The sequence below is a fragment of the Hyperolius riggenbachi genome, chromosome 10, assembly GCF_040937935.1.
Source record: "Hyperolius riggenbachi isolate aHypRig1 chromosome 10, aHypRig1.pri, whole genome shotgun sequence".
NCBI lineage: Eukaryota > Metazoa > Chordata > Amphibia > Anura > Hyperoliidae > Hyperolius > Hyperolius riggenbachi.
The window spans coordinates 253,995,213-254,021,709 of record NC_090655.1 but is presented as its reverse complement, the minus strand read 5'-3'; the positions used below and the strand labels follow the sequence as shown (position 1 = coordinate 254,021,709).

The 26,497-nt window shown below is 49.1% G+C and overlaps 1 protein-coding gene and 1 pseudogene across 2 annotated transcripts in view; one reads left to right on the top strand and one right to left on the bottom strand.

Annotated features, from left to right (window-relative positions):
* Nucleotides 1-26,497, bottom strand: part of LOC137535283 (zinc finger protein 585A-like) — a 389,395-nt pseudogene that overhangs the window by 157,605 nt on the left and 205,293 nt on the right.
* LOC137535321 (zinc finger protein 300-like) overlaps nt 1-26,497 on the top strand; it is an 80,470-nt gene that overhangs the window by 5,970 nt on the left and 48,003 nt on the right. The window lies entirely within an intron of this gene.

Genomic DNA, 26,497 nt, shown 5'->3' with positions numbered 1-26,497 from the left:
CAAATACAGGGCCATTGTGTACTCCCTCTGCAGTGATTGGTAGACAGGGAGTTTCTGGGAGTTCTTTATGTCACTCCTCCATTCCTCCAAATGTCCCACTTTGTAGCTTTCTATAGTCCCTTTTATTTGGGCTTTTGTCAAGCTGTGTTTGTGGTCCTGGCTGAGCTGGGTTGATGCTTTGATTTAGAGTGCATGGTATGGCCTTGGCCACCTGGCTCAGCAAGGCTTTTGTTGTGGTACGTGCCAGGGCTGCTGCTCTGTATGTTCGCCCAGTATGAGAGCGCCCTCTGCTGGATAGTCAGCCATAGTGGGAATCTGCCGAGCTCTGCCCGGCAGGCTGAGTTTGAAGTGTTGCAATGGACTTGGAGAATATTCTTGCAGGACTGTAGAAGGAAGACTTCTGTTGGGCTGGAGTCCCATTTTGATTGGTCAGAGTAGGTGACTGGGCCCCATACCTCACTGCCATAGAGCAGGATTGGGGTGATGATATTGTAGAATATTTTTACCCAGACTCCCACGGGTGGTTTACAGTTGCCTTCTTATGGCATAAAAGGTTCTGCATGCTTTTTCAGGGCCGTGAGATACAAAAGTGATATGAATATCTGATTGAATGATAAGAGATTACTTTTCACTGTATATATGTTAGCTACTTTTAATATTGAATGTTCTATGCAACACTGGGAGTTATAATTCACACATGAACACATTTGTTCATTCTCATCAAAAGCTGGCTATGAGATATTTCTAATCATAACACTCATGGAGGATTGACCATGAGAGTGGTGCTATCTACAATGAGAACCATAATATTTTCATGGAAGACTGACCATGAGAATTTTTGCTATCTACAAGACTAGTCAAAATATGAGATGATGTGCAGAGTTCTCACATAAACAAAAATAGTCAGACGTGTTCTATGACGCTTCTAAAGCATGTTGTGATCACGCAGTCATGTACCTTGTCTGCAATGAAACAAGCACATGGCGGTCACGCACCCTTATCTGCACAGGTGCATGGATGAAACATGTTCTGCGCCTGCGCAGACATTGAATTCTGTCTATATAAAGGAGGGAAAATGCTTTCGTGTTGGGGGCTTTCGAAGGACAAGCAGACATGCCGTCTGTTGGTGTAGCCAAGTATTTCCCCTCCGAGGTCGCTGAGGTCCCCCGATCTTCTCTGGGTGATGCTGCAATACTTCGTAAGAAATAATATTGATGTTCACTAGTTACTCAAATACAATGTAACTATGATTCTGCAAGCCTAGATAATTATTATAACAGGATTGTAGCTCAATAAATATTACTATTGAACCTTTCATCATGTTTTGCTGCAATTCATTTTACCCACTACGGTGGTGAGCGAAGTTAGAGGGTTTTAAAAACCCTTCCTGTGAGGCAAAACAGGCCGTTTACTGCTGGCCTAAAGCTCCCCGATTAGTTAATCTCCAGCCCCAGGTAGGTGTAACTGTTGGTGGCCACCAGTGTAGAGCCATTTCATGTAAATGAGGTGGTGGATGTTTTATTTAGACTCTTCCTCTGGAACATCTTTACTTTTGCCATCTTTTTAGGTTGCTGGGCAGTGTCCATGTGGTGCAGAAACTCTCCAGTACTGCCAGGCTATCCTATAGGCCCTTCTCTATTGGGGAGAGCAGCAGGCGGTCATCTGCATACAGCAGGAACTTCACCTCATATTCATGCAGGAGGGGGCCTGGTGCTGGGGAGGACTCCAGGGCTACAGCCAGTTGGTTGATGTATACAGAAGAATTCTAACATACAGTAGATTGTACTGTATGTTAAAGAGCAGTGCTCTCAGACTGCAGCCCTGCCTGCCTCCTCGACGCTGCTTGAAGAACGCGCTTCTCTTCCCGCCCACTTTCACACTGCATTGGCTCCCGGTATATGAACTCTTATTCCGCTCTCTAGGAGTGTTAGGAAAAGGCCCGGGTGCCACACAGAGTCTAATGCCTTATATTTATATATATTAGCAGCATATATTTTCCTGCATGACCTGCTGACATGGGCCTTGGTGAGGCTGTGCAGTGTGTAGATGTGGTCGCTGGTTTGGCATGTTCCTGGCTCGGGTTTTGCTGAGTACATCCGACTCTGTGGGGAAGGAGAGGATCCTTTTATTAATGATGCTGTTAAAGTAGACCTGAACTCTTGGACAGAACAGAAGGAAAACATAGAGAAATGCCCCCTGTAATTTGATCTCTGCAGCTGTATAAGCTCTGGAATCTCCTCTGCCATGGCGGAGTTGCTAATTTGTAAACACAGGATGTTAACCCTATGTCTGCTTCCATGAAAGCAGGAAGTAGACACTACAGATTTGTTGCAGGATTTGTATCAGTTGTAACAAAGAAAGTTTTTTTTCTTTAGAGGTTATTATACTGTTGCATACCTTTTAGAGCGGAGAGGAAGTTCTGAGTTCAGGTCCAATGTAAACATTTTCCCCAGTGTGCTCCTGATACAGATTGCTCTGTAGGTAGCCGGATCATATCGGTCCCCATGCTTGTGGATGGGTGTTATGAGGCCCTCGCTCCAGGCCTGGGGAAAGGAGCCGCACTCAGGATGAGGCTGAATAGTCCTGTGAGTGCCTCATGTATGTCTGGGGGGGGCTGTATTTCCTCATCTCTGGCCGGATGCCATCAGTACCACTGGCCTTCTTACATTTTATCAGCTTTATTCTTTCTCTTATTTCCTGCACTGTGATTGGTGTATCCAGAGGGTTCTGGAAGTCCTTGATTGTCTCCTCCATGTCCTTCAGTTTTGTGGCTGTTTGTTTCTCTTCCAGGGATTGAGCATTTTCTGGGATGTCTTTGTAGAGGTGCCTGAAGTAGTGGAGCCAGATGTGGCCATTTTGGATATGGGCTTTTCTTGGGCTTTTTGCCGATATGGTTCCAGGTCTCCCAGAATGAGTTTGGTCTGGAGGGAGTCCTCCAGCTGTTGGAGTTTGTGGGAGATGTGGCTTAGGTTTATTCATCTGAGGGTGTCTTTGTATTGCCTCTTTAGGTGGTCGTGGGCTTCCCTTAGGTCTCGGTTGTTGGGGTCTCTGTGCTTTTGTTTACAGGCTGTCCTTAGAGAATTATGTAGAGCCTTGCATTCACTGTCAAAACAATTTTGTGACTGTTTATTGGTGGGTCTCTTGATGTTGGTCTGCTTGAGGCCAGCTAGTACTGCCACAGTATATAAGATGTTACTGAAGTCCTTCACTGCATGGCTGACACCATATTGGTTTGGTTCATATGAGTTGGTATGAAAGATAGAAAACACAAAAATAATTCCTATCTGGAGTGTGTACATTATAAAATATAACTTTTATTAATATAATTAAAATGAGTTAATATGCCTAATTGACCTAACTGAGGTAGGTTACAAAATCAATGACCAGATATTAATCATTTGTAAACATACATCTGATCAACCTATTCCTCACTAAGATTGCTAAAGTGCTATAAAGAAACCCCCCACCACCAATCCGACATGTTTCAGCTCCCCATTTGGAGCCGTCGTCAGGGAATAAGTTGCTAAGTGCTAACCTCTGTGGGGAAGGATTAAATTTGCATGACACTCCCACAAGGGAGAGTATATAAGACAGCCTTCAGATGGAGCTCACTTGATGCCTGACTGAGCTAGAGAGCACAGCTCTCATTTATTGTTTTCTATATGTTGTGATTGTTAATTTATAAGATATGCACCTTGCACCCTAGCACTTAGCAACTTCTTCCCTGACGACGGCTCCAAATGGGGAGCTGAAACATGTCGGATTGGTGGTGGGGGGTTTCTTTATAGCACTTTAGCAATCTTAGTGAGGAATAGGTTGATCAGATGTATGTTTACAAATGATTAATATCTGGTCATTGATTTTGTAAGTTAGGTCAATTAGGCCAATTAGGCATATTAACTCATTTTAATTATATTAATAAAAGTTATATTTTATAATGTACACACTCCAGATAGGAATTATTTTTGTGTTTTCTAAATATTAATCAGGTTATGTGAATTGTGTTGTTATGAAAGATGTCAGCAGTTCTTGGATTTTGGCTGTGTTGGCCATGTTAGTGTATTCTGTGGCAGACTGTTTGGTCCATTTGAAGGACGGTGGCAGCTTGTAGAGACCGGTCTGGCCAGGCTGTTGTGTGGTTGGCTTATCAGTGGATTTCAGGTACAGTAGTATTTGGTTGTGGTCTGACAGGTATGTTTCAGAGGTGACTGAGGGCATTGATGTTTATGTGGTCCGTGTCTGGGATGGCATAGTCTACCACACTGCTGCCCACGTGGGAGTTCATAGTAAATCTCCCAAGAGAGTCACCCCTGGCTCGCCCATTCATGAAGTAAAGGCTGAGGCTCTGGCACAGGTTCAAAAGGGTTTTCCCACTTTAGTTTACTGTGTTGTCATAGCTATTTCTTGGTGTCTGCATTAATTCCTGGTAATAGCTCTCTCCTCCAAGTGTGTATGTGTTTCCATCAGAGGTCAGGTAGTCCTTCTCTGTGCCTGTTCTAGCATTGAGGTCCCCATAGATGAGCACCCTGTCCTGAGACTGGAAGTGGCTGGCTAGATAAACTGGGGATGGGGGCTGCCTAATACTTGGTGCTGATCTGGCTATCTAACATTGGGGAGAAGGCTTCTTAATACTGGGGGCGTATCTGGCTTATTAGACTGGGCAGGGAGCTACCTAATACTGGGAGTCTGATCTGGCTATCTATACTGGGGATAGGGGCTACCTAATAGTGCGGACATATTTGGCTAGCTAAACTTGGGTGGGGGCTACCTAATACTGGGGGGCTGATCTGGCTATCTAAACTGGGGTGGGGGGGTTACCCAATACTGGAGGGCACATCTGGCTATCTAACTTGGGGAGGGTGCTGCCTAATAGTGGGGGCATTTATAGCTATCTAACTTGGGGGGGGGGGGGGGCGACAGCCTAACACCAAAAGCACGCCTGGCTAGTTTAACTGGGGAGGGGGCTACCATATACTGGGGGCCGATCTGGCTTTCTTAACTTTGGGAGAGACCTACCTAATACTGGGGAGACATTTGGCTAGCTAATCAGAGGAGGGGGCTGCGATATACTGGGAAGCTAATCTGGCTGTCTAACTTGGGTAGGGGCACCGCCTAATACTGGCGGCTTCTCTGGCTATCTAGAGTAGTAGGGGTGTCTCAGCACCCTAGAGGAAAAGACACAGGAGACAAAAAAAATCAGGAGCCCAATAGTGCAATATGTTTTCATATACGAGATACCAACAGGTAAGGTAATTGTACTACTCACAAAGGCGGGTTGCAGAAGGGCAACCAACCACAGGAAGCAGGTGGAGAGAACAAACCCGCCTCCACTCGGGGTGGTCCAGCTGGACCTGGGTGTGGTCGCTCTCCATGGTAAAAGTGACAAATTAGTGAGGAAGTGCATACTGCCAACCAAGGAAGGGAAGCTGTGACAAAGAGTGCTGTAGTAAGAGATAGGAGTCCTACCAGGAGAGGGGAAAGAAGTCTACATACGCTGCCCCCGCTGATCTCTCCTGGTAGGACTCCTATCTCTCACTGGTGTCACTACAGCACTCTTTGTTACAGCTTTCCTTCCTTGGTTGGCAGGAAACTTCCTCACTTCCTGTTGCTCTGTTCCTTACACTTATTTATTTTTTCCTTTTTTTTTTTCTTTTTTAGTGCACAGTGTTTTTTCCTTTTGATCTGCTCACTATATATATGTATGTATGTATGTGTATGTATGTATCTATATCCTACATGCAAAAATGTCTGAGGAGATTCGAATGAAACTTGGCACACACCTAGTACATTACCCAGAATAACGTATAGGGTACTTTTTATCCCCATAACCAAAAAGTGGGCGCAGACAAATACAAATTTTACTGGGAAAATATAAAAATGTTTCTGTACCGTGTTAGCCAAACAATATATGTAGGTAGAAAAAAACAAAGTCTTGTAAAAGTAATACCTTTTAATGGCTAACCGATTAAAATTAAATAATTAAAATTAAATAATGCAAGCTTTCTGGGATCTAGTCCCCTTCTTCAGGCATATTTCCAGATGTTAGCTGTAGTAAAACACTGATGCAGGTAAATAGCAAACACGAAGATGGCAGTTGTGCTGGTTGCTGTTTAGCAGTTAGATATCAGGTGATCAGTAGGCTGGAGCCAGTGAGCTCATGCAAGCAAACATGAAATCTAGCAGGTTTCTGAAGATCATGAAGCCAAGTCAATCATGTTACATAAGGAGTCATGAATCCCGTTCCACAATTTAACCCTTCTGTTAATGTCTTGAACATTTTCATAAATTTGTACTCAGAAATCTTTCTTGCGTATTCATTTTTGAAGTTACCCTTAAAGGATTCTCGAACTGACATTTGACATGATGAGATAGGCATGTGTATGTACAGTGCCTAGCACACAAATAACTATGCTGTGTTCCTTTTTTTTCTTTCTCTGCCCGAAAGCGTTAAATATCAGGTATGTAAGTGGCTGACTCAGCCTGACTCAGACAGGAAGTGACTACAGTGTGACCTTCACTGATAAGATTTTCCCCTTTTTATCTCTTTCTTACTCTCAGAAGCCATTTTCTGCTAGGAAAGTGTTTTATTGTTGGAATTTCTTATCAGTGAGGATCACACTGTAGTCACTTCCTGTCTGAGTCAGCAGGAGGATAAATACAGCAGCAGGAGGATAAATACAGCAGCAGCAGGAGGAGAAGTGACGTGTGGCACTTGCAGCAGGCAATGTATTGTGTTGACCCTGGTGGTGGGACCACTGACAGCAGGAGGATAAATACAACAGCAGCAGGAGGAGGAGGTGGAGTGACGTGTGGCACTGACAGCAGGCAATGCATAGTGTGGACTCTGGCGGTGGGACCACTGACAGCAGCAGGATAAATACAACAGCAGCAGGAGGAGGAGGAGTGACGTGTGGCACTGGCAGCAGGCAATGCATAGTGTGTACTCTGGTGGTGGGACCACTGACAGCAGCAGGATAAATACAACAGCAGCAGGAGGAGGAGGTGGAGTGACGTGTGGCACTGACAGCAGGCAATGCATAGTGTGGACCCTGGCGGTGGGACCACTGACAGCAGCAGGATAAATACAACAGCAGCAGTAGGAGGAGGAGTGGCGTGTGGCACTGGCAGAAGGCAATGCATAGTGTGGACTCTGGCGGTGGGACCACTGACAGCAGCAGGATAAATACAACAGCAGCAGGAGGAGGAGGTGGAGTGACGTGTGGCACTGACAGCAGGCAATGCATAGTGTGGACTCTGGCGGTGGGACCACTGACAGCAGCAGGATAAATACAACAGCAGCAGGAGGAGGAGGAGGAGTGGCGTGTGGCACTGGCAGCAGGCAATGCATAGTGTGGACCCTGGCGGTGGGACCACTGACAGCAGCAGGATAAATGCAGCAGGAGGACGAGGTGGAGTGACGTGTGGCACTGAAAGCAGGCAATGCATAGTGAGGACCCTGGCGGTGGGACCACTGACAGCAGCAGGATAAATACAACAGCAGCAGTAGGAGGAGGAGTGGCGTGTGGCACTGGCAGAAGGCAATGCATAGTGTGGACCCTGGCGGTGGGACCACTGACAGCAGCAGGATAAATACAACAGCAGCAGGAGGAGGAGGTGGAGTGACGTGTGGCACTGACAGCAGGCAATGCATAGTGTGGACTCTGGCGGTGGGACCACTGACAGCAGCAGGATGAAAATGAGCGCGGTGTAATATGTTGCCGCTTTATAAATACATAATTAAATTCATAGGTAAATCAATGCAGCAGGCCAGCAGCAGCAGGAGGAGTCCGGTAGAAATACAATAAATACATAAATAAATTCATAGGTAAATCAATGCAGCAGGCCAGCAGCAGCAGGAGGAGTCCGGTAGAAATACAATAAATACATAAATAAATTCATAGGTAACCGTAAATCAATGCAGCAGGCCAGCAGCAGCAGCAGGAGTCAGGTAGAAATACAATAAATACATAAATAAATTCATAGGTAAATCAATGCAGCAGGCCAGCAGGAGGAGGAGGAGTCATTGTCACGTATGGCAGGCAGCAGGCAATGTATTGTAATTCCCAGGCAGGCACCTCATGTCCTCCTTTCGCCGACAACAGGTGCCAGGAACGTGCCTTCTATCCAGGCCTGGTTTATCTTCAAAAATGTCAGTCTGTCCACGCCCTCTGTGGACAGACGAGAGCGCTTCTCGGTGACCACGCCACCGGCCGCACTGAAGCACCTCTCAGACAGCACGCTGGAAGGGGGGCAAGACAATACCTCCAGGGCGTAGTGCGCAAGCTCCCTCCAGATGTGCAAGCGCTCCACCCAGTACTCCATGGGGTCCACAGGCTCTTCGCTGCCGGTGTCAAGCCCAATGAAGGACCCCATGCTGTGACTCTCACTGAAGGTGGCTGCTGCCCGCACCTCCTCTCTCGGCTGCTGTACCTTCATGTAGAACGCCTGCGTTAATGACAGCAGGTCTCCTGGGCGCCTGACGCTGCTGCTGGCCGCAGGCACCTGCTGCTGGCTGCTGGACAGGGACAGAGGGAGTGGAAGGCGGGGGGAAGGATCTCCTGCAACTCCCTTGCTCGCTGCTCACGGTCTCTGGCAGGCAGAAACTGATCCCACCTCAGCCGTGGGTCCAGGATCATGCTGATGCAGGCGTCCTCCCTCGCTTGCATCCGCTTGACCCTGGGGTTTGTGCGCAGGCAGCGCAGCATGTGCGCTGCCATGGGGAACAGGGTGGACCGTCTAACAGAGACATCAGGGTCAGCGTCCTCCTCCTCCTCCTCTTGCCCCTGAGACTCTTCCTCCTCTCTCCACCCTCGCACCACTGCTGCTGCGCTCCGATGTTCCTCCCCAGCAGCAACGTCCAGCACCTCCAACTCCTCCTCCTCCTCCAGGGACTCAAATACCTGCAGAGCAGTGGACTGCGCAAGCGGCTGCTGTTCCAGCTGCTTCAGGGCCTCCTCTTCCAAATCCACCAAATCGCCAAGTGCCCTGTCCAGCAGACAAACAAAGGGCACCCACTGGCAGAGGGATGCCCGTTGTTCACTCACCAGGTTGGTTCCCTGCAGGAAGGGAGCCAACACCAAGCAGACCTGCTGCATCTGCCCCCATTGCGCGTTGGTGAGGAGCTGGAGTGTGGTGCAGCTTCTGCTGCCGGTGCCGGCGACAGTGGCATCATAGATGTACCGGTTGACAGCCCTCCTCTGCTCAACCAGCCGCTCCAACCTCGCCAGGGTGGAGTTCCAGCGAGTTGGCACATCTATGATAAGGCGGTGTCGTGGCAGGCCCTCCTGCTACTGGATGTCTGCCAGTCTTGCTGCGGCAGCTGCTGAGCAGCGGAAAGTGCACACAATTTTCCGCGCCGCTTCTAACAGCTCCTCCATCCCCAGGTAGGTGCGCATGAACTTTTGCACCATCAGGTTCAGGACGTGGGCCAAGCAAGGGACGTGGAGCAAGTCTCCCCTGCTGATGGCAGACAGCAGGTTGGCGGCATTGTCGGACACCACCAATCCCACAGTGAGGTCTCTGGGGGTCAGCCACGTCCTCTCCTGTTCCCTGAGGTACCGGAGCACGTTGGATGCCGTCAAGGAGTTCTTCCCCAGGCTTTTCATCTCCAGCAGCGCTTGGCAGTGGCGGGCCTTCACGCTGCTGGAGAGGCGGGATCGCTTGGCGGTGGGAGCTGCTGCTTCTCCCCTGACCCCACGCGGTGGCACCACGTAGTGGGCGACTGGTGCTGCTGCTTCCTCGCTCATTCTTTCCACCAGGCTGACCCAGTGGGCCATAAAGGACAGATAGCGCTCTGACCCAAACCGGCTGCTCCAGGAATCCATGGTTATGTGGATCCGCGCACTGACAGAGTGATCCAGCGCGCGGCCCACGTTCTCCATGGCAGAGCGGTGCAGTGCTGGGTTCGCCCTGCGGGAGAAATAGTGGCGGCTGGGGACTTGCCACTCCGGGATCCCAACCTGCAGCAGCACTCTGATGTCACTCCTCTCCTGCACAAAGGAATATGGCAGGAGATGGGAGCACATGGCCCGGGCAAGCAACCCGTTCAGCAACCGGATGCTCCTGTGGGTGGGAGGCAGCACCTTGGTCACACCGGGGAATGCTTCACTGAGCAGGGTCTGGCGGCGTTTGCCTGCACGGCTCTGCGCACGGAGGGATGGTGAAAGCCCGCAGTGGCAGACCCCACAGATTGCTACGCAATGCATGAACTAATGCTTATGCCCACCTATACCTATAGCGCTTACTAACAAGCTCATGACATGGCCTGCCGGCGGGAGGGGAGCTGTCCCTGCAAGTGACATTTTAGAAAAACTGCTACCACAGGAGGGAATTCCGAAATCTTGGAGCACAAAAGTGCGCTGCCAGTGTGGTGGCCTAGTGTGTGTTACTCCCGGGAGTATGTGGACTTCCTCATATGTGTGAATGCGGTGGTGGAGTGAGTCTGGAATGGGTGACACAGCCGGCTGTTAGTCAGCTTAGGAAGAACTCCGCAGATCTGCTTTTTAATGGGTTGTGAGGGGTTTTGTATTAGCAATGGAAAATAAAGTGTATTTGTATAGTAGACAGTGGTGTATCGATTTTGCATTCTAGGATAACATATTCCCCACTGGCTCCCCCAATAGGGTGCACAAAACAGATAGTTTGGGTGCAGGATATTGTTGGGATAGCTTGTTTGCCTGCACGGGAGGATGAGGAGGCCACTGTGGAGGGAGCTGATGAGGCCACTGAGGACTGGCTGCCCAGTGGGGTGGGGGGGGGGCTGGGAGTGAGTTGCTGCTGTGCTCCTGCTGCTGCTGCTGCTGCTGGATGGGCAGGAGGGGCTGCTGCTGCTGCTGGATGGGCAGGAGGGGCTGCTGCTGCTGCTGGATGGGCAGGAGGGTCGGCTGCTGCTGCTGCTGAAATCTGTGCGGTGGCTGTCTGGCTCTGACCACTGCCTGCACCACTTTGCATAAGCTTCTCCAACTCATTAAAGTCCTCAAAATGTCTGCTCTGTAAGTGGGTCTGCAGGCACGAGGTACTTAATTTGTGGATATCGCGACCTCTGCTGAGACTGAGATTGCAACTGTTGCAAAATGCACGGGTCGGGTCCACTGGGCACTTGGTGAAGTATCGCCAGACTGGGGACTTCAACTTGCTCTTTGAGCTTGAGGGCTGGGGTTTTTGGGTGCCCTTGGAGGATTGTGCCTTTTTGGTTGTGGTTAGAGGTTTGCTGCGGGTGGTGGTAGCGACTGAAGCAGCAGGCTGTGGCTCCTGCCTTCCATGCCCTGTGCTGGCCGCCTTGCTGCTGCCGCGCCTCTGCGCCAGAGACGCCTCCTCCTCCGATGACGAGCTGCCTTCAACCAACTGTGCTGGTGGTACTGGTGGCACATAGGGAGGATCTATCAAGTCATCATCATCAACCCCAAACAAATCCTGTGAGCCCGACTCAACCAACTCCTCTACTCCAACATCCCCTGCATCACGCCCCTCCTCCTCAGCGCCAACAACAAACTTCTACACCTCAAACTCCTCCTCCTTGGATGGCCCCATCATCTCCAACTCATACTTCTCCAAAACATCCCTGTACATGGTCACAGTCTCAGGGGAGAAGAGTGTGCTCATTGAGGGCAGGCTGGTCGATGGGGTCACCGTGACCATGGCCTCAAGCGCTGGTGGAGGCCTGCTGCGGACAGGAGTGCTGGTGGCACTAGTCTCGCTGGTGCTGGAGGCCTGGCTGGAAAAGGTGGCTTCCTGCCCCGCCATCATTTCCACCACAGCCTGCACCTGACTCTCCCCAATGGGCCGTGGGCGACGACCCGTCTCAAAGATGGGCGCAACACGCTGCTGTTGCGCCTCTGCTCCCTCCTCCCTCTGGTCAGTGGCTGGCGGCGGACCAGTCCCAGACCTGCTGCTGCTGGCAGTGGCTCCTGCAATGGCGCTGCCTCTCTTGGTGGTGCCTCGCCCTCTACCTCTGCCAGTCATTGTGCACTATACAAATACAGTAAAAAAAAAAAAATAAGTAGAAGAGGGCGGGAAAGGGTGTAAACTTTAATAAAGTCTGTGTTGGTGGTGACTTGGTGGTGACTAGTAGTAGTAGTAGTAGTAGTAGTAGGCAGTAGTAGTACGCACGCAGGTAGCTAAGAAACACCTAGCGTACTACGCTACAAGTAAGTCGTGCGGCAGACAGTCGGTGACGATTAAAAACGGTCACACACGGTCAGACGCAATCAATCAATACGCTCGGGCAGGCGACAGACACAGGTCACTCACAACGGATGCTGGTGGTGGCCTGTATGTGTTGTAACTCTTATTTATTACACACACTACGGATGATAATAAAATCACACAGTAAAAGTGAAAAAAATATATGTGAACGGGTACTAGTACACTAGTAGTATAGTAGTAGACACTAGTAGTATGCACGCACGCAGGTAACTAAGAAACACCTAGCGTACTACGCTACAAGTAAGTCGTGCGGCAGACAGGCGGTGACAATTACAACAATCGGTCACGCACGGTCAGACGCAATCAATCAATAGGCTCGGGCAGGTGACAGACAGTCACAGGTCAGGTCACTCACAACGGATGCTGGTGGTGGCCTGTCACAGCTACAAGAAAAAGCTGCCACGCTGCTCACACTGCAACATTTTCATTCACCAGGGAGTCTACCAGTCCACACCCGGATCCCATGGGTGTGCATATGCAACCAAAGTAAGAAAAAAAGTGACCGAATCTCCACCTGGATTTTATGCAAAAAATGCTATAATTTATTTATACCATAGTACAAAAATATACACACACGACGTTTCGGCCAGCGGCCTTTATCAAGTGTTACAACAAACTGAGCGTAGCTTACGTATAAATCACAAACTTTCCCATAAAACACACCCTTTAGGGGTGGTTACTAGCTTAATTCGAAAGACTTAAAGGGATAGTGCACTTAGACATTAAGATTCACAAACAGATTCATAAAAAGCACCTTAAACTGAATTCTTCATTAAGTCCATTTGGAACCATTGTACTCAATTTACTAATCCATCTGCTTTCCCTTTGAAGAAGGATAGTCTCATTGTCTGTTCCCTCTCCTGCTGTCACCTTCTCCAGTATACACCAGCGTAGATCACCCACCATATGACCAGATTCATAAAAGTGTCTACCTAGGGAGGAATCAAAACTCTTTTCAGGATCATTAACATATTTCCTGTATAGCCTAATATTGCTGCGATGCTCATTTAACCTCACTCTAATTGGTCTAGAGGTTTGACCTACGTAGCCCATCCCACAAGGGCATTTCAATAAACAAACTACATTTGGTGTAAGGCATGAAAAATGTCCATTAATTTTAATCTTTGTGCCCTTACTGGGATGGGCCACACAGTCTCCCCTTATGATGCTGTTACAGTTCTGGCAGCTTAGACATGGGAACGTACTCATCTTTTTTGACAAAAATGTAGACCCTTGCTTTGGATTGGTTTTTAGATCAGCTCTCACTAGTCTATGCTTAATACTCTTACCCTTTCTATACACAAAACTGGGAGGGGAATAAAATACCTTAGATAACAGGGGATCGGCTTCTATCAATGACCAATTACTTAATACAGTTTTTTTCACCAATTGCACATGATTCTCATATGTTGAAATAAACTGGACTCCTCTTTCAGTATCCTCCCTTTGTGTCCTTTGTCTCAGACTTTTTCTATCTAGTCCTGCTACTGTATTAGCTGTTTCCTTTACTTCCTCTCTCCTGTATCCTCTTGCTACAAAATTCTCCACTAATCTATCAGCCTGTTTATGATAGGTCTCGTCATTTGAAGTGATTCGTCTAGCTCGAATAAACTGACTTTTTGGTAGGCCCCTAAGTAAGGGTCGGGGATGACAGCTAGTAGACATGAGAGCGTTATTACGATCCGTAGATTTTCTAAACAAGTCTGTATGGAAACCACTACCATCAAAAACAATATCCACATCTAAAAAATGTAATTTACAAGGATGAAACTCCAACGTGAACTTAATGGTCTCATGGCAAGAATTCTTACTTTGGTGGCCTGTCACAGTCAGTAACTAACTAACACAGTACTGAAACTAATAAAGTAACAGAGTACAGCAGTAATAATTAACTAAAGTAGTACTACTAGTACACAACTAACTAGAATCCCTAACCTACCTAAGCTAGTAGTAGGCTAAGGCTACCTAGGCTAGCAGGCCCTAGCCTGCACACAGACTAACACTAGCCTAGCACAGTATCCACTATACACTAGCTGACTAAAAACAATCAAAATACTAGCTAACTATATAAGACAACAATAAATGTATTTAGGAGGTGTTTAGGAAGCAAAACGCTAGCTTTAGCAGTGAAAAGCACTTGCTCAGACACAGCACAGCACTGGAGAATCTCTCAGTACCAGCAGCAGTCACACAAGTGCGTGGCTCCGCAACATGGCCGCCGCCTTATATACAGGAGGGGAGGGCCAGGCTCCCCTCCTCTGATTGGTTGCTAGGGTTGCCAGGTCCTCGGCAGGAGGACTTCTGATTGGCCCAATCACGTCATCCCCGAAGCCGAATCCACAGCTCCATCCGGCCGAATTCGAGCGCGCACATTCGGCAGGCTTCGTATTCGGGTTCGGCTCGGATCGCAACATTCTGGTTTGGGTTCGCATGCGGCAAACCCAAAAAACACCCGAATTTTTCGGGGGAACTTCGCATTCGGGGTCCTGCTGAGCAACCCTGATGGGAAGATGAAAAGTTGAGAGTTAACTTGATGTTCTTGTGGTATTCTGAGAAGTTTTTGTGGAATTTGATTAATTCTTCCTGTGATGCTGTCCAAATGAATAGGATATCGCCTATAAATCTGAAGTAAGCCCATGGTTTAATTTCACAAGTTGAAAGGAAGTTTTCCTCCAATCTGGCCATAGATAAATTTGCATACTGGGAAAATGTAAACTGCAGCCATTCTTACACTGTTAATGGTAGGGTTCTCAGACTTTGCACCGTTGGTCACTGGGATTAATATTCAGAAAAGTGGGTGGAGCCTACAAAAGCCAATCAAAAGTACCTATTGATTTTCAAGGAGAATATTTACATTGCTGCCATTCTTGCACTGTTAATGGCACAAGCCTCAAACCTGGTACAGTTGGTCATTGGGTGACTGGGGTTCAAATTCAGAAAAGGGGGTGGAGCCACGCCAATCAGATTTGTTTCATTTCAATGTAAATTATTGATGACAAAGACCGCAAAGCTCATAAACTAGTTGAGTGTTTGTGTGTCTGGATTAGAAAAAGTGGGTGGAGCCAACACTAGTCAAATACATACCCAGGCAACGCCGGGTGACCAGCTAGTATATATGTATGTATGTATAATACATGCACACACACTCATGCCTTACCCTCATACACATGTGCCTTACACCCCGCGTGCAATGGCTGCAACGCGCCCACACGACTTGTACACGCATGCCACAACATGTGGAGGATGCCGAGGGCACACGCACGCCTCCCTGCACCTGTCCTCTGCTGTCCCAAGTACGTCCACGTGCGGCGCATGTGCGCGCGTCTCCCTGCACCTGTCCTCTGCTGTCCCAAGTACGTCCACGTGCTGTGCATGCGCGCACACCTCCCTGCACCTGTCCTCTGCTGTCCCAAGTACGTCCACATGCTGTGCATGCGCGCACTCCTCCCTGCACCTGTCCTCTGCTGTCCCAAGTACGTCCACGTGCTGTGCATGCGCGCACACCTTCCTGCACCTGTCCTCTGCTGTCCCAAGCGCGTCCCCGTGCTGTGCATGCGCGCACGCCTCCCTACACCTGTCCTCTGCTGTCCCAAGCGTGTCCACATGTGCGCGCGCCTCCCTGCACCTGTCCTCTGCTGTCCCAAGTACGTCCACGTGCTGTGCATGCGCGCACGCCTCCCTGCACCTGTCCTCTGCTGTCCCAAGTACGTCCACATGCTGTGCATGCGCGCACTCCTCCCTGCACCTATCCTCTGCTCTCCCAAGTACGTCCACCTGCTGTGCATGCGCGCACACCTTCCTGCACCTGTCCTCTGCTGTCCCAAGCGCGTCCCCGTGCTGTGCATGCGCGCACGCCTCCCTACACCTGTCCTCTGCTGTCCCAAGCGTGTCCACATGTGCGCGCGCCTCCCTGCACCTGTCCTCTGCTGTCCCAAGTACGTCCACATGCTGTGCATGCGCGCACTCCTCCCTGCACCTGTCCTCTGCTGTCCCAAGTACGTCCACGTGCTGTGCATGCGCGCACACCTCCCTGCACCTGTCCTCTGCTGTCCCAAGTACGTCCACATGCTGTGCATGCGCGCACTCCTCCCTGCACCTGTCCTCTGCTGTCCCAAGTACGTCCACGTGCTGTGCATGCGCGCACACCTTCCTGCACCTGTCCTCTGCTGTCCCAAGCGCGTCCCCGTGCTGTGCATGCGCGCACGCCTCCCTACACCTGTCCTCTGCTGTCCCAAGCGTGTCCACATGTGCGCGCGCCTCCCTGCACCTGTCCTCTGCTGTCCCAAGTACGTCCACGTGCTGTGCATGCGCGCACGCCTCCCTGCACCTGTCCTCTGCTGTCCCAAGTACGTCCACATGCTGTGCATGCGCGCACTCCTCCCTGCACCTATCCTCTGCTCTCCCAAGTACGTCCACCTGCTGTGCATGCGCGCACACCTTCCTGCACCTGTCCTCTGCTGTCCCAAGCGCGTCCCCGTGCTGTGCATGCGCGCACGCCTCCCTACACCTGTCCTCTGCTGTCCCAAGCGTGTCCACATGTGCGCGCGCCTCCCTGCACCTGTCCTCTGCTGTCCCAAGTACGTCCACGTGCTGTGCATGCGCGCACGCCTCCCTGCACCTGTCCTCTGCTGTCCCAAGTACGTCCACATGCTGTGCATGCGCGCACTCCTCCCTGCACCTATCCTCTGCTCTCCCAAGTACGTCCACCTGCTGTGCATGCGCGCACGCCTCCCTCCACCTGTCCTCTGCTGTCCCAAGTACGTCCACATGCTGTGCATGCGCCCACTCCTCTCTGCACCTATCCTCTGCTCTCCCAAGTATGTCCACGTGCTGTGCATGCGCGCTGGCCTCCCTACACCTGTACTCTGCTGTCCCAAGCGTGTCCACATGCTGTGCATGCGCGCACGCCTCCCTGCATCTGTCCTCTGCTGTCCCAAGTACGTCCACGTGCTGTGCATGCACGCGCCCACACGACTTGTACACGCATGCCACAACATGTGCAGGATGCCGAGGGCACACGCACGCCTCCCTGCACCTGTCCTCTGCTGTCCCAAGTACGTCCACGTGTGGCGCATGTGCGCGCGTCTCCCTGCACCTGTCCTCTGCTGTCCCAAGTACGTCCACGTGCTGTGCATGCGCGCACACCTCCCTGCACCTGTCCTCTGCTGTCCCAAGTACGTCCACATGCTGTGCATGCGCGCACTCCTCCCTGCACCTGTCCTCTGCTGTCCCAAGTACGTCCACGTGCTGTGCATGCGCGCACACCTTCCTGCACCTGTCCTCTGCTGTCCCAAGCGCGTCCCCGTGCTGTGCATGCGCGCACGCCTCCCTACACCTGTCCTCTGCTGTCCCAAGCGTGTCCACATGTGCGCGCGCCTCCCTGCCCCTGTCCTCTGCTGTCCCAAGTACGTCCACGTGCTGTGCATGCGCGCACGCCTCCCTGCACCTGTCCTCTGCTGTCCCAAGTACGTCCACATGCTGTGCATGCGCGCACTCCTCCCTGCACCTATCCTCTGCTCTCCCAAGTACGTCCACCTGCTGTGCATGCGCGCACGCCTCCCTCCACCTGTCCTCTGCTGTCCCAAGTACGTCCACATGCTGTGCATGCGCCCACTCCTCTCTGCACCTATCCTCTGCTCTCCCAAGTATGTCCACGTGCTGTGCATGCGCGCTGGCCTCCCTACACCTGTACTCTGCTGTCCCAAGCGTGTCCACATGCTGTGCATGCGCGCACGCCTCCCTGCATCTGTCCTCTGCTGTCCCAAGTACGTCCACGTGCTGTGCATGCACGCACGCCTCCCTGCACCTTTCCGCTGCTGTCCCAAGTACGTCCACGGGCTGTGCATGCGCGCACGCCTCCCTGCACCTGTCCGCTGCTGTTCTAAGCACATCCATATGCTGTGCATGCGCGCTAGGTAAAACACAGGGACACGGGGGCTTTATTAAAGAGACACTGAAGCGAAAAAAAAATATGATATAGTGAATTGGTTGTGTACTATGAATAATTACTAGAAGATTAGCAGCAAAGAAAATATTCTCATACTTTTATTTTCAGGTATATAGTGTTTTTTCTAACATTGCATCAATCTATAATATGTGCAGATTACACAACACTCAGCATTCAAAATGAGTTTTTCAGAGCAGTCTGTGAAGTAATGACCTCTCCTCTAGCAGAGAAAAAGTAAACAGTTCACTTACAGTTGAGATAATAAAAGTCAGATAACAGCCCTCTCCACCACTAAGACTTAGTCAGAGAGTTAATGGCTTGTTTGCATAGAGATAACAACTGGAGTTTCTTAACTCTTCCTGTACTGGAAACAATTAGACTGATGTATCTGATCTTAATGTTTTATTTCTTAGCTGTACTACACATACAAATCATAATATCATAATTTTTTTTTAACTTCAGTGTCTCTTTAAATAGGATACTGATTATATACCCCACCATTATGTTTCAGCTTGTTTCATTGTTTTTAATAATTCATGGTAGGGTTGCCGCGATATACCGGTATGACGGTATATCACGGTTTCAATGTGCATGGTAATCGTACCATGCACATTCACGAAATACCGTTTTTTTTCCACTTCCGCTTCGCTCTTCGTTTGCCGCCAAGTGCCCGGCTGTCTCTGCACACGAGATATCGCACTTCCCGGCAGCAAGTTCGTGCACTCATTGGCTCAGCGTATGGTAAGAGGCGTGACCATAGCGCTTGCCGGCAACTGCAGACAGTGCAGAGGCTCATGGCTGTCTGAGCTGTGTAGAGACATGATATGCAGAGACTGTGCACAAACACTGACCAGCTGAGCAGGAATGTTAAGTAGTTTATATGGAATTCAGCGCTTGAAGCGGGGACCGGGGACGAAGCAGTGCGGCGGGCTGTGATTGATCGCACAGTGAAGAAACACGTGCTGGAGTCCTACATGGAGCTGAGAGCGGGACGGAGCAGTGTGGTGAGCTTTGATTGATAGCACAGTGAAGAAACACGTGCTGGAGTCCTACGGGGAGCTGATAGTGGGACTGAGCAGTGTGGTGAGCTGTGATTTACAGCATAGTGGAGGGTCGCATGCAGGTCATGGAGAGGGATGGAATACGGTCTGTGGAGTCAGCTGCAGTGTAAACTGCAGACATAATGTAGTGAGAGCCAGTGGAAGCACTTAGCTCTCTTTATTGTTCTTATATATTGTTCTATATGTGTGCTTGTGAGGAGAGAGTCCTGGGTCTCTCTCTAGGTATATAATTTTTTTTTCCCTCTCCTACCATAGTCTGAGATTCCCCTGTCCACCATTACCTCCCCATCAGCATCACACAGTGTGAGACCCCCTCCCCATATCACCCAAAAGGAAGATGCTCCCTTGTCCATTAGCAGCAGCCAGTGTTTACCCCCAGTCCACTAGCATCACACAGTGTGAGGCATCTAGTAAGAACCCCTTACCCACATCAACAGCTCCCAGGGTGAGATCTCCCTCCCCACCTTATAGCTTTCAGTGGCACTACATTCCCATCCAGCAGCACTCAGCGCAATGTTCTCCCATACCCAGTTTACCGAAACCCCCCACATGACATGTGATCATCTACACACACCCTAGAACTGCACCCTGTATTTACTTAACCTGCCCTCTCATCTGACTGAGCCCAGCAGAACACATAATTTGATCTATCCCGTGTCACTTGTGACCTGACTGAGGGAAGGAGAACAGAGATTTCTGCACCCTGCATGTATTTAAAGAGAACCCGAGGCGGCATTTTCAAATCTTAATAGGACACAGAAACTTGTCCTGTATGTCTGTGTCATTGTGCTGCAGCTGATTCCACCCCCCCCCCCCCCCCCAGCAAAATACCACCAGGCTAACAACAATCTGCTTGTCCCTAGCCTTCTATTTACCTGCGGCTTTTCAATCCATCAACAGGCTCCCCCCGCCGCTAGCTTCCTCCCGGAGGGGCAAGCAGCTGCAGCACAATGACACAGAGGCAGGTTATTGTGCACAGGACATGCCTCTGTGTCTTATTAAGATTTAAAAATGGCGCCTCGGGTTCTCTTTAACCACTTCGGGACCACAGTCTTTTCGCCCCTTAAGGACCAGAGCCTTTTTCTCCATTCAGACCACTGCAGCTTTCACGGTTTATTGCTCGGTCATACAACCTACCACCTAAATGAATTTTACCTCCTTTTCTTGTCACTAATACAGCTTTCTTTTGATGCTATTTGATTGCTGCTGCGAGTTTTACTTTTTATTATATTCATCAAAAAAGACATGAATTTTGTCAAAAAAAATGACTTTTTTAACTTTCTGTGCTGACATTTTTCAAATAAAGTAAAATTTCCTATACATTTGAGCGCGAAAGTTATTCTGCTACATGTCTTTGATAAAAAAAAAAACATTCAGTGTATATTTATTGGATTGGGTAAAAGTTATAGCGTTTACAAACTATGGTGCCAAAAGTGAATTTTCCCATTTTCAAGCATCTCTGACTTTTCTGCGCACCTGTCATGTTTCATGAGGGGCTAAAATTCCAGGATAGTACAAATACCCCCCAAATGACCCCATTTTGGAAAGAAGACATCCCAAAGTATTCAGTGAGAGGCATGGTGAGTTCATAGAAGATTTTATTTTTTGTCACAAGTTAGCGGAAAATGACAGTTTGTGACAAAAAAAAAAAAAAAAAAAAAGTTTCCATTTCTTCTAACTTGCGACAAAAAAAAATGAAATCTGCCACGGACTCACTATGCTCCTCTCTGAATACCTTGAAGTGTCTACTTTCCAGAATGGGGTCATTTGTGGGGTGTGTTTACTGTCCTGGCATTTGGGGGGTGCCTAATTGTAAGCACCCCTGTAAAGCCTAAAGATGCTCATTGGACTTTGGGCCCCTTAGCGCAGTTAGGCCGCAAAAAAGTGCCACACATGTGGTATTGCCGTACTCAGGAAAAGTAGTATAATGTGTTTTGGGGTGTATTTTTACACATACACATGCTGGGTGGGAGAAATATCTCCGTAAATGACAATTTTTTTATTTTTTTTACACACAATTGTCTATTTATAGAGATATTTCTCCCACTCAGCATGGGTATGTGGAAAAATACACCCCAAAACACATTATACTACTTCTCCTGAGTACGGCGATACCACATGTGTGGCACTTTTTTGCACCCTAACTGCGCTAAGGGGCCCAAAGTCCAATGAGTACCTTTAGGATTTCACAGGTCATTTTGAGAAATTTCGTTTCAAGACTACTCCTCACGGTTTAGGGCCCCTAAAATGCCAGGACAGTATAGGAACCCCACAAATTACCCCATTTTAGAAAGAAGACACCCCAAGGTATTCCGTTAGATGTATGGTGAGTTCATAGAAGATTTTTTTTTTTTGTCACAAGTTAGCGGAAATTGATTGTAATTGTTTTTTTTCACAAAGTGTCATTTTCCGCTAACTTGTGACAAAAAATAAAATCTTCTATGAACTCGCCATTCTCCTAACGGAATACCTTGGGGTGTCTTCTTTCTAAAATGGAGTCATTTGTGGGGTTCCTATACTGCCCTGGCATTTTAGGGGCCCTAAACCGTGAGGAGTAGTCTTGAAACCAAATGTGGCAAAATGACCTGTGAAATCCTAAAGGTACTCATTGGACTTTGGGCCCCTTAGCGCACTTAGGGTGCAAAAAAGTGCCACACATGTGGTACCGCCGTACTCAGGAGAAGTAGTATAATGTGTTTTGGGGTGTATTTTTACACATACCCATGCTGGGTGGGAGAAATATCTCTGTAAATGACAATTATTTGATTTTTTTTACACACAATTGTCCATTTACAGAGAGATTTCTCCCACCCAGCATGGGTATGTATAAAAATACACCCCAAAACACATTATACTACTTCTTCTGAGTACGGCGATACCACATGTGTGACACTTTTTTGCAACCTAGGTGCGCTAAGGGGCCTAACGTCCTATTCACAGGTCATTTTGAGGCATTTGGATTCTAGACTACTCCTCACGGTTTAGGGCCCCTAAAATGCCAGGGCAGTATAGGAACCCCACAAGTGACCCCATTTTAGAAAGAAGACACCCCAAGGTATTCTGTTAGGAGTATGGTGAGTTCATAGAAGATTTTTTTTTTTGTCACAAGTTAGCGGAAAATGACACTTTGTGAAAAAAAAAACAATACATATCAATTTCCGCTAACTTGTGACAAAAAATAAAATCTTCTATGAACTCATCATACACCTAAAAGAATACCTTGGGGTGTCTTCTTTCTAAAATGGGGTCACTTGTGGGGTTCCTATACTGCCCTGGCATTTTAGGGGCCCTAAACCGTGAGGAGTAGTCTTGAACCCAAATGTCTCAAAATGACCTGTGAAATCCTAAAGGTACTCATTGGACTTTGGGCCCCTTAGCACAGTTAGGCTGCAAAAAAGTGTCACACATGTGGTATCGCCGTACTCAGAAGAAGTAGTATAATGTGTTTTGTGGTGTATTTTTACATATAACCATGCTGGGTGGGAGAAATATCTCTGTAAATGACACATTTTTGATTTTTTTTACACACAATTGTCCATTTACAGAGAGATTTCTCCCACCCAGCATGGGTATGTGTAAAAATACACCACAAAACACATTATACTACTTCTCCTGAGTATGGCGATACCACATGTGTGACACTTTTTTGCAGCCTAGGTGCGCTAAGGGGCCCAACGTCCTATTCACAGGTCATTTTGAGGCATTTGTTTTCTAGACTACTCCTCACGGTTTAGGGCCCCTAAAATGCCAGGGCAGTATAGGAACCCCACAAGTGACCCCATTTTAGAAAGAAGACACCCCAAGGTATTCCGTTAGGGGTATGGTGAGTTCATAGAAGATTTTATTTTTTCTCACAAGTTAGTGAAAAATGACACTTTGTGAAAAAAACAATAACAATCCAATTTCCGCTAACTTTTGACAAAAAATAAAATATTCTATGAACTCATCATACACCTAACAGAATACCTTGGGGTGTCTTCTTTCTAAAATGGGGTCACTTGTGGGGTTCCTATACTGCCCTGGCATTTTACGGGCCCAAAACTGTGAGTAGTCTGGAAACCAAATTTCTCAAAATGACTGTTCAGGGGTATAAGCATCTGCAAATTTTGATGACAGGTGGTCTATGAGGGGGCAAATTTTGTGGAATCGGTCATAAGCAGGGTGGCCTCTTAGATGACAGGATGTATTGGGCCTGATCTGATGGATAGGAGTGCTAGGGGGGTGACAGGAGGTGATTGATGGGTGTCTCAGGGGGCGGTTAGAGGGGAAAATAGATGCAATCAATGCACTGGGGAGGTGATCGGAAGGGGGTCTGAGGGGGATCTGAGGGTTTGGCCGAGTGATCAGGAGCCCACACGGGGCAAATTAGGGCCTGATCTGATGGGTAGGTGTGCTAGGGGGTGACAGGAGGTGATTGATGGGTGTCTCAAGGTGTGATTAGAGGGGGGAAATAGATGCAAGCAATGCACTGGCGAGGTGATCAGGGCTGGGGTCTGAGGGCGTTCTGAGGTGTGGGCGGGTGATTGGGTGCCCGCAAGGGGCAGATTAGGGTCTAATCTGATGGGTAACAGTGACAGGTGGTGATAGGGGGTGATTGATGGGTAATTAGTGGGTGTTTAGAGGAGAGAATAGATGTAAACAATGGATTTGGGAGGTGATCTGATGTCGGATCTGCGGGCGATCTATTGGTGTGGGTGGGTGATCAGATTGCCCGCAAGGGGCAGGTTAGGGGCTGATTGATGGGTGGCAGTGACAGGGGGTGATTGATGGGTGGCAGTGACAGGGGGTGATTGATGGGTGATTGACAGGTAATCAGTGGGTTATTACAGGGGAGAACAGATGTAAATATTGCACGGGCGAATTGATAAGGGGGGGGTCTGAGGGCAATCTGAGCGTGTGGGCAGGTGATTGGGTGCCCGCAAGGGGCAGATTAGGGTCTAATCTGATGGGTAACAGTGACAGGTGGTGATAGGGGGTGATTGATGGGTAATTAGTGGGTGTTTAGAGGAGAGAATAGATGTAAACAATGGATTTGGGAGGTGATCTGATGTCGGATCTGCGGGCGATCTATTGGTGTGGGTGGGTGATCAGATTGCCCGCAAGGGGCAGGTTAGGGGCTGATTGATGGGTGGCAGTGACAGGGGGTGATTGATGGGTGGCAGTGACAGGGGGTGATTGATGGGTGATTGACAGGTAATCAGTGGGTTATTACAGGGGAGAACAGATGTAAATATTGCACGGGCGAATTGATAAGGGGGGGGTCTGAGGGCAATCTGAGCGTGTGGGCAGGTGATTGGGTGCCCGCAAGGGGCAGATTAGGGTCTAATCTGATGGGTAACAGTGACAGGTGGTGATAGGGGGTGATTGATGGGTAATTAGTGGGTGTTTAGAGGAGAGAATAGATGTAAACAATGGATTTGGGAGGTGATCTGATGTCGGATCTGCGGGCGATCTATTGGTGTGGGGGGGTGATCAGATTGCCCGCAAGGGGCAGATCAGGGGCTGATTGATGGGTGGCAGTGACAGGGGGTGATTGACGGGTGATTGACAGGTGATTGACAGGTGATTGACAGGTGATCAGGGGGGATAGATGCATACAGTACACGGGGGGGGGGGGGGTCTGGGGGGGGTCTGGGGAGAATCTGAGGGGTGGGGGGGTGATCAGGAGGGAGTAGGGGGCAGATTAGGGACTTAAAAAAAAAATAGCGTTGACAGATAGTGACAGGGAGTGATTGATGGGTGATTAGGAGGGTGACTGGGTGCAAACAGTGGTCTGGGGGGTGGGCAGGGGGGGGTCTGAGGGGTGCTGTGGGCGATCAGGGGGCAGGGGGGGGGGAAATCAGTGTGCTTGGGTGCAGACTAGGGTGGCTGCAGCCTGCCCTGGTGGTCCCTCGGACACTGGGACCACCAGGGCAGGAGGCAGCCAGTATAATAGGCTTTGTATACATTACAAAGCCTATTATACACTGTTGCAGCGGCGATCCGGATGCCAGTAACCCGCCGGCGCTTCCGAACGGCCGGCGGGTTACGGCGAACGGGGGGCGGAGCCAGTCCCCGGCGGCTGATCGCGTCACGAATGACGCGATCGCCGCATAGCCACTCCCGCAGCCGCCCCCGCCGATGGGCGTATTGCGGTCGTTTGGGCCCAGACTTTGCCGCCGCCCATCGGCTGGGGGCGGTCGTTATGTGGTTAAAGAGTTTTAGAGCCTGTCTAATGCCCTGTCATCTGTGACAAAGCACAGCACACATTGTAATTTAATCTCTCCCCTGTGTCCACTGACTGCCGCCTCAGATAAGCTAATTTTGAAAGTACACCAACTAACTGAGCACATGTTGTAATTTGATCTCTCCGCGTGTCACCTGTGACCTGACTGCCACCACGGCAGATAAGCTAATTTTTAAAGAGAACCTGTTGCACTGCAGATAGCTGAAGATTTTCAGCCACAGATCATGCAAGCTCAGGCAGCAGAGATGTATGCAGCTGTACCTGAGCCTCTACTAGCTGAGTGAAGCAGGGGAAATATGCAGGATGCTGATGTGATGCTTTTTATAAGGGTGATTGCAATGAGAATAATTGTGTAATACCGTATACCGTGATACCGTCATACCGCGGTATTTTTTTTGACGGTTATCATACCGTGAATTTTCATACCGTTGCAACCCTAATTCATGGTTTAATAAATGATTGCATCTATTGATTAATCTCAGTTTGGTGCAGTGATGGGAGGCTCAGCTTTTTTTAGGTTTGACGTGTAATTTTTACACCATTCTGCACATTCTGGGTATAATTAAACAGCTGAATCGCTATAGTGGATGGTGCTTGTCCATTGTGCATGTGGCTGTTTATACTGGGGCTGATCTGGCTATATAAAATGGGGAGGGGATGCTTAATACTGGGACACGTATGGCTACTTCTACTTGGGGGGAGGGGCAACCTACTTAAAGGGAACTAAGCACCTCATTTATAAAAATGTGTGTGTGTGTGTGTGTGTGGGGGGGGGGGGGGGTCAGCGTTACCCAGGGGGGCTACTCCATATCCCCATATCTATGAAGGTGTCCATCTTGCAGATGTCACCTCCGTACAGAGTCAGAATGTAGGGTGGTGCATGCTGGGAGATGTGGAGACATTGACTACCTCTCCCAGCATGCAGCAGTGATCAGCAATGTGCTGGACTCTTGGCCACTTTAAACTGCGGCCATGCGGCAACAATATCTGCAAGATGAACGCATTCATGGAGACAAAGGAGAACCCACAAGGAGGAATAATTTATAAACCTCCCTTAGT